Source organism: Oxyura jamaicensis, chromosome Z (genome assembly GCF_011077185.1).
Source record: "Oxyura jamaicensis isolate SHBP4307 breed ruddy duck chromosome Z, BPBGC_Ojam_1.0, whole genome shotgun sequence".
Classification (NCBI taxonomy): domain Eukaryota; kingdom Metazoa; phylum Chordata; class Aves; order Anseriformes; family Anatidae; genus Oxyura; species Oxyura jamaicensis.
Genome location: NC_048926.1, coordinates 52778938 through 52788063, shown reverse-complemented (window position 1 = coordinate 52788063; position 9126 = coordinate 52778938).

Genomic DNA, 9126 nt, shown 5'->3' with positions numbered 1-9126 from the left:
CAAAAAAAAAAAAAAAAAAACACAGCAGAGAGGGTGCTGAAGTTCATCTCTTCTGCAGACAGTGATGGATGGAAGTTTCAACAAATGGCAGAAAAGAGCTGAGGAGAGTGGTTTCTAGGTTTCCAGCCTGTTTCAACACTGATCTCAGAAAGAGGGTAGCAAGGACCACACATTTGCCCATGCAAGAGGCAAGGTGAAAAGAATAATGTATGTTGATATGTCCTCTCTTTTCCCCTGAAGACAAGTTCACTTCCTCAGCAATTCACAGGAGGAAGTACAGCCCGCTTAAGGATAGCATAGTGACATTTTCCAGCACCTCAACATTTCCTGTGGCAGAAGCATCCTTTCTGACTTAAAGTTTCACCCTTAATTGTATTTCTGGACTCAGGCCTCCAAATTATTCCAGTTAGCACATTTTAATACACTGTAAAAAGGATATCTTTTTTTTATATTTTTGTTGTTGTTGTAGTTGTTTTTGATTTTTGTCTAACGGCAAAGTTCTCCTGCAAGATCCTTCCCATTCTCCTGAATACAGGGGCTGCCATTCTTAGCAACATCTGGGTAGCAGTGTGGGTGCAAGACCTGCATCCACGCATACTGTTCACTCGATATCCTACAGCATCTGTCTTGGTGTCCTGTCCTGCAGCCACTCCTCCTTCTGTTTGATCTCCAAGTCCTGTGTACCTGGTCCTCATCTGCCATCTGACATATTAATATTTTATGAATAAACAGTGTGAGTTTGTTCAGTTGTTTTAAATAGCAGACTAAATGTCTATGAGGCCAGAAGGAAATCATTCATCAGGTTTGGTTTTCAGGTGGCTCTTTTCTACAAATAACATGGTTTCCACTCAGAACTAACTCTGATTTTACCGGCTTGATTACCTTCTATTCCCCCCTGCTGTTTACTGATTCTGAGGGACTGTGATGGATGCCTCTAATTATTTCAGGTTTCAAGCTTGCTTTTGGTGAAGACTGTGACCTTTTAAGGGCAGACTAACAGTTAACATGCTAGAAGCTGAGGCACGATTCAAAAACTTTTCATTTTTTTTGGCCAGCTATCCAACACCTCACTTGGATTTCATGGATCAGTGCTAAGAATTTGACTGCATTCCCCTGAACTTCAGACTCTTTTTTCTGTTCTGTTCCACTCATAACATCAAAAAAGAGCATATTTGGAAATATAGGTGTTACTGATTGGCACCTCAGAAGACAACCAAGGCCTTCTAAGGTCAGTCTTGACAGCAACATCATGAGATATCAGATACTCAGCCCCAAATTATTAAAAGATGTGATTTTCTGTTTGACCATAATCACTTCTTCGTATCAAAATTCTTTTTTTAAAAAAATCAATGTACTATTAACCTGTCATAGAGACTGTAAAAAAAATTTTCTTGGAGCACTACTTAGAGTGAGGGAATTCTCACACGGCCTGTAGAGTCTGCATGTTTAACTTTTTCATGATAACCTTTTTGTCTGTTCATGTCTACATGCCTTCACTATATTATTATTCCCTTGGGTAAAGTTCACCTTTTTTTCTTCTTTACCAGCTGAAATGGGATTTTAACATCAGGCATTTTTACTGTTGGTTCTACAGACAAGCTGTCAAGTGAAATGAAACACAGTCATACCACAAATGAAACACAAGTTTATTTGCTGTGGTCTTGTTAGACACATTTCCAGCTTCTTCCGTGGGATTCACTTTTAGTCCTTTTCAACATCACAAGCCCACCAGTGGCTAACTTTTGCTTTAAAAATTTTATACAATAACCAGGTCTTTCATTCTGAGCCATTATAGTCTAACTGCACAGTATTTGCTCCTACCAGAATCAGGCCTAGCTATTTTGCTTTGCAGAGGATTGCCATTTTCTAACTTAACAGACCAGCCCACTGCTTGAATATTGCTCTCCCTCTGTTTCAAGGGCAGGTTAGCTGCTACACAGCTACCCAAACTCATTGTGTTCCCTGGTCCCACAGCCGAGTCTGAATGCTGGAGTGGAAAGCACTCCAGACAACAACAAAACTAAGGTACTTCAAAATCCAAGGTATCTCACTTTCGAAGGTCATTGCCTATGTCAGTATACTTTAGCATTTTGATAGGTAGAGACAAATTCATTTTCTTTCTCTGGGAGAAATATGCAAATATTCTTCTGACACTTCCTATTTAATAAGACAAACTGTAGGAAGAAAAATCCATAAACTATCTAGTAGAGGTAAAAGCCAAACTAGCAAAACAGCATGCTAAGACTGTATTCTACACAAGAGTTACAAACAAGTATTTGTATTAAAAAACAAAACAACAACAACAAAACTATGTCTTTTATTCACCTAATTTGAATAATGACAAAAATAAGAACACTATACATGTGTGGTAATAATTTTAGAAGGGGAATGCAGAAGAGTTTTTGCATATAAACATGTTTTCTCTTTATTGTTCCAAAAGTGAATTTCTGATGACTACTGTTGAAAAAAAATTAAACGGTTCTTTAGATATAAATTTAAAATTAGAATCACAGGTTTTTTGCAAGGTTCTTCTCTGAGAGGTTTATTTATCAGAAGAAAAAAAAAAAAAGTGTTAGCTCTTCTGTCTTGCTGCACTCTCCCACATGGAACAACAAACTTATAGATTTGCAATGATACATCACAGAGAAAAATGTTTAATCACATCAAGGCAGCTAAGGTTTTAGCTGTGACATGTTACACAGTTCTTCGGCTTTCAAAATAATGTAAAAAGAAGAACTAGATAAGAAAGAGCAAACAATCATAATGTTCATAATAAAAGTATGGTAGACTTTGCAACAGCGTTGTACTAAAAGTCACACATAGATTCCCAGCTTATTTCAACATCAAAAGCATTAAAAGATCTTTATTTTGACTTTGAATTCCTAGATCTCTGCCAGATTAAAATATCAGACAAGTTGCAGATGTAATCAACAAAAAATCAGTCATTGTCATAACTCTATATTAATTTTAAAAGGGTGAGACTGTGCCAAGATCTGAACAGACCGCATTTTTTCTACAAACATGCTCCACAGCATGCAGTCAAAACTAATCTATGGCTTTGCTGAAAGCTTCTTCCTAACTTATATAAAGCTTGCTGAGCAGAAGATAGAGATGTGAAAAGGAAAGTTCAATAGACATTACTCTGCTGTATGGTACCAAAATGCAAATGAGCCCACCCCTTTGGAGGAAAGATTATATTTACCCTAGGATAAGCATGAACAGAATCATCCTCTTCCTGTTTTATAAAAGAAAACAAAATTAAATACCAGAAATTAAAATGGGTAGGCTTTCTGCTACAGGTAAACAAATAAATTGTTATGTCTATTATCTTTATGTGTAATAGAATAAGCATCAAGCACTGTATTGAATTATGATTCACCATTTAACTTTTCCTATTATTGTTAACAATAACTAGTGCTAGAGGTGTGATTATTAGATTGCAAGTGGTTTCAGTATGCCAATAATGTATTTAATATCATAGCAATTTCTTTATAATCCAATTTCTTATTATTGATTTCAGATACTACAATTATGATGCAAGAATCTTAGTTACAATAAAAAAAAATGCAGTGACTCTAGACTATTAGCCATTTAGTATCTGACAGAGAATATCAGTCCCTTCTCTTTTACATTCTTGTTAGACTTCAAATTTATTTGTTTTGTTAATAGTTGCTGCTTAAAGTTATTGCAGCTTGGTCCAGACCACTGCATAGTGTCCTGGGTACCTTCTGGGTACAGCAACCTCACAGCAACCTGTTAAGTCAGAGCGAATTGAACCACTGGGCAGTATTCAGACCTCCTATGATATCACAGCTTAAAAACACGATAAGCAATTCAGACAGCTTGCTAAAACTTTCAAGCTTTTAGTTGGTTCATTCGACCAAGTGCTCAAAGCAGTCTGAACGGTTTTCACCAGGTGATTGCTGGATGAGCATCCCCTGCACTGCAAACAAGACTTGGAGATAATGGAGAAGAGGCTTAAAAATCACATCATGCCTGTCGATTTGGTGCCGTACATGATGATTCAGTCATGCAGAACAAACACCCACCAGCTGTCAAAGCACTGGAAGTGCCGAGGCTGTTTTTGCTGGTGTGTTTTCACACCACGCTGCCCAGCTCCTAGGGCCTCTCCTCCCCTAATGGGCAGCTCCAAAACTTTGCAAGACTGCGTATGGCATCCCTCCGTGAGGCCAGGGACAAGATGTCACCTGGCAGGGAGCTGCCGGTCTAAGCGCAGAGATTGCGAAAATTATTTCCTAACTGGTAAGAAACCCCAGAGCGGGTCTCACAGCAGAGCAGAACAGGGAGGGTTTCTTCACTTGTGCTGGAGTACCCACGGTGCTGTGTCTGTCTGCAGATATCCTGCTGTTGTAAAGCATTCATGCTGTCCCACAGGCCTGGGGACTGAGCCAGGGTTGTCCCAGGTGCACAGGGAACCAGCAAGGATGCCTCTGAGTGATAGGTCAGACAAAGCCAACAGGACACTGCTCCCTGTCCCTGCATGCAGCTGGAGGAAAAAAAAAAAAAAAAAAAAAAAAAGCACTGTAAAAGGCTCTGAGTATAAACAAGGGAGCATGCTTTTCTTTAGGGAAAAAGGAAGGCTGATGCATCAGACTGTGTAAAGCAAAAGCCCAGTGCTATAAGAAAGGACTTCTTCTAGCTTCAACAGGTCAAAGGCAGAGTGGGATCCAGTGGCAGGGAGCAAAAACTAGTCTAGTTCAATCCAGGACTCACAGACAACAGCAAAAAATAGGGGATAATTAACTGCTGGATGGGGGCAGCAGGGGAAACAGCATGTTCTCTGTTTCTCTTCATCTCACACGTGGAGGAGGAGCAGCTGCTCGTGCGAAAGAGCTGCTGTAGTTTAACTACGCCCTATCTGGGAAACTGCAGGAGTCCCAGGTGACATGCCCCAGCCTGTGTTATTCTGGAGGTCAGCTCAATCTTCCTCACATGGCCCTGCATTCATACAAAGCACAGTGAAAGTATGCAGTGTTTGCCCTTGGCTCTTTAGTCAGAAGTCCACCATTAGTCCCTGCAAATACATGGGCTCATCAGTTAAAGACAGTTGCTCCCACCCCATGCTCAAAGACTGCAGAGAAAACTTAGGGTCCTACAAGAGGCCTTGCTGAACACACAGACCCCACATAACAAACACCTGGCAATCACTTTCAGGAATAGCATGAGCTGTGCAAACACTGCCCTTGATTATGAACACTTGACATTATTTTGTGGCTCCTTGCAGTTACAAGCGATCCTAGACACCTCAGCTTACAGTGACCACGGCACTGCCCTATTAGCTGCTCCCATCTACCTACCTATTCTGGCTCCTGAGGTGGGCAAGTGTATAGAATTAGTATAAACAGGGGCTGGGAACAGTTCAGAAACTATTTCCATTCTGCTCAGGAAAAGTACATTTTACCCTCTGTAATATCTGTCATTACAGTACTTCCTGGCTGTTCAAAGCCACTAGCAAAGGTAATTCTGTTCAAATAAACCAGCATCTTGAAGGCACTCCGGCACCTTCTCTAGTACCCCTCAGGGTATCTTCAGCAGCATCCCAATGAAGGTTTCTTCCATATAGTTAAAAACATGCCTAACTGTACGTTGTCTAATTTTTTCACTCTTCTCTCTCTGATTTTTTTGGTTGGTTGGTTGGTTGGTTTTTACTACTGGCACATTTCCTTTTGTGCTGAAAATTCTTCTTTCCCCCTGGAGATTGTCTTTTCCGCATTCCAGTACCTGGCAGGCTCTAGAAACACATTGCGGTTCAGGGAAACAGATGGGTTGCAGCCTACCAGGTCATTCAGCAGGTAGGAAATTGAATCTTTACACCACCATTTTTCTTCCTTGCAATTTAAAAGGCTCCAGTCATTCTGTGGTAGTCTTCCCAGTGCTAGTGCCCAGGCTGAATTGTCAGTTCTGTCAGTGTAGTTACATTGCAAATGTGAATAAGCAAACAAAATGCACTATGAAATACTGCCAGTTCCTGTTCAGCTCAGTTCAGAAATCACTCAGTGTTACCAATAGAAAATGAGTCTGTTATAGACTGACAGTGTTGGCAAACTGTTGAATTATAAACATTCTCAGGGAGGACCTAAAGACATTTAATCCCAGAGATGTCTGTGTATTTGTGTGGGATGCTAGCTTGCCATTCCTAGGTTTCTGTTCCTCACTTTTTGTCTTACTTATTGTGATAACAAGTAACAAGGACTCCAAAAGCAGATATTTCTCTCCCAGCACCTTCCTTCATTCAGTAGAAAGGCGTTTTTGGCTGTCCCCTAATTCCCATCCACGTCCTGATTCCGTTTATTGTAACTAAATATAAACAATCACCATTTGAAGAAACCTTTCCCATCTTCCATTTTCTTCTTCTTTTTCTTCTTTTTTAACTGCATGCACATAAGATAATTGCATTGAGCACCCCCACTGAAAGCAATATGCAACATGCTGTACAAGTAGAATCATTTGCATGTAGAAAGAAAAGAACATTTACATACTTCCTAAAACCTCTCAGCATTACTTCATTCCTCAATGTCAACCAGAGGTGATGCTGCACATACCATCACTTAAAATTATACAACGTTGTTCTGAACAGCTCTTATACTGACTTGTTCTCTTTCTGCCCTGTAAGAATACAAGTATCAATGTCCTTAATGAGCCTGAATTCAAATATTTTTATTTGGAAGTCAGAACAGTTCAGGTTTTGCACAAAAGCCTAACCAAGGTTTCTCTATTGAAAAGAAGAGACTCGTGCCTGAGAACAAGGAGGCAATGATCAGAAGGACATGGAAAGGTCTCTGTATTCTGGTGAGTAGGAGGGAACACAAGAGCACTTTTGATGGATGTGCTACAGTTCTAAAATACAGAAATCTCAAATAAATTGTACTTGCAAAAATGTGCATTGACTGTTAATGGCTACAGGCATCCAAGAGGGAAAAACAGCAAACGGCACACCTGATTCCACTCCAACTTCTTGACTCACTTTCCCTACAGTGAAAACACTCCCCTATCACCTACTGAGGATTTATTGGGTACACTGAATCAAATTACCAAAGATTACCTTTCTCCACCCCTTTGAATGAAAGCCAAGCATCTCCATAGAGATGAGTAATTTATAGCTATTTTCCCATCCAGCTGGTAGATTGTTCTGTTCCTGCCAGTCAACCCTTTTCAACCACAGCCTAGTGAGAGGTGCCAACAACAGTTCTTAAGAAATGTCTCAAGATTCAGCACCAGTTACTACCAGTTTTGGATCCTGCAACCCACTATTACTGCAGAATTCAGGGTGCCACCAAGAGAAAGTGTGATCCTGTTAGGGAGTACAAAATTGTCCCGTACTCTTAAAGGATGACATGCTCAGCCTAAGTTTAAAAACTACCTTCTGCAATTACCACAGCCTACAAAAAAGAGATTGCCTGGATACCCCATCAAAGAGGAGCTTGCTGGAAAAAAAAAAAAAAAGAAAAAAGAAAAAAGAAAAAAAAAAAAACTTAGGAGCTGGTCAGCCACAGGGAACAAGACTGCCCACATCCCCCAGCCCAGGCTGCACCATCCTGTGAAGTTTCTGAAAATCCCACTCACCAGATTTATCAGCTTTCTCAGTGGAACAACTCCCAGCTCTTTGTGGCTCCCCTCAGCAGCATTATTGATACTCTAGCCATCGCCCAGCTGTTGTTAAAAGGAGACTTGTCATTGTCTACACAATTTTCCTACCTCAGAAGATCAGGAGGAACAGACCTTTCTGCCTCATCTCATGTGCAATGTGAGTTTCTTCTCTATGCCTTACTCTTTCATCACGGGAGGTGGTGCAATGGAAAAAAAAAGACTGTATGTAGCAATGAGATAAACTCTGCCAACCTCAACCAGTTAGTTAAAAGACATGAAGTTCCCACTTTAATTCCCTTGATAAATTATTGTATTTTATGTAATCACAGAAGATCAGAAACCTCTGGAGGCCCGGCTGCACTGAGCCAAATCCTGCATATCACAGCATGGTAGCTATTGAACAAACACCGAGAAATTGTAAGTCTCTCCTTCTCAGCCGTCTGTCTCCAAACTAACTCCAGCCAGGCAAAAGTTGCAAAATTAATTGCAACAACACATTACCAGAAAAACAGCTGTTAGAATGCATTCTCAGATTGGCCATTACAAATAAATGGTATTCCCTCAAGGTTAGTAGTCAGTGTCTCTTAGCTGGATTCAAACAGATGACTCAGTTGCTGAAAGCAAGCCTGTCTCTCCTACTGTAATAAATTATTGTCTCTACTCACTGTTTTCAAGAGGTTTACAATCTAGCCGTACAGCAGATGCTAATATACTACCACAGCCTTTCTAATTGCTTCCTAATGTCTTTTTCTCATGGTGTGTACTTACAAGCCAAAGATCCACAATTATTGTGATCAGATTATGTCTGCAAACCACCAATTACTGATTGGCTGGAGATGCATCAACACAACACTGTTTCTGCATGCGAAGGTTATAGTTGCAGTTTTGTGTGCCTAGACTGCAAAAAGGAAACTTGAGCCTTTCCCTGTTTATCTTCTCATCAGTGTTTCCTAGCATTTTCTAACTGAAGAAATATCTTCTTGTGTGTCCAGGGGTAGAGACGGAGGAATAAATCAAACTGTACAGTAATGCCACAATAGCTTTAATATACAGCTCACTAGAAATTAAACCATATTCTGAATATTGACTTCTTGTTTTCAGGGACACACCACTTCTTTGCTTGCACACATGCACAGGACACGTATGCCTGGGTTCTTGTTTTAAGCAGACTCAGTTTTACAGAATTTCTTCCCCTGTCCATTAAGGATACCCAGTGATGGATGGAGACATGCTTTATAGCTTTTAGTGCTTTGGAAGTGCTGTCATGAAGCAAATCTGAAGAAAACCAGACTAACACTGACAAATATGGCTGTGACAGTATTCTATTGAACTACTTTGTTCAATTTCCTTTTCAGATTTTAAAACTTTTTCCTGTTGCTTTCTTAACCTTAGTTGATCATGGAGATCTGAGTCTTTGATGGTCTCTTGGCTGGCACAAACCCACCTGTTTCTGGCACAAGATGGTATAAACAGAAAGACACAGAAGAGCATTTAGAAATGCCTCACTCAGTGCATGTT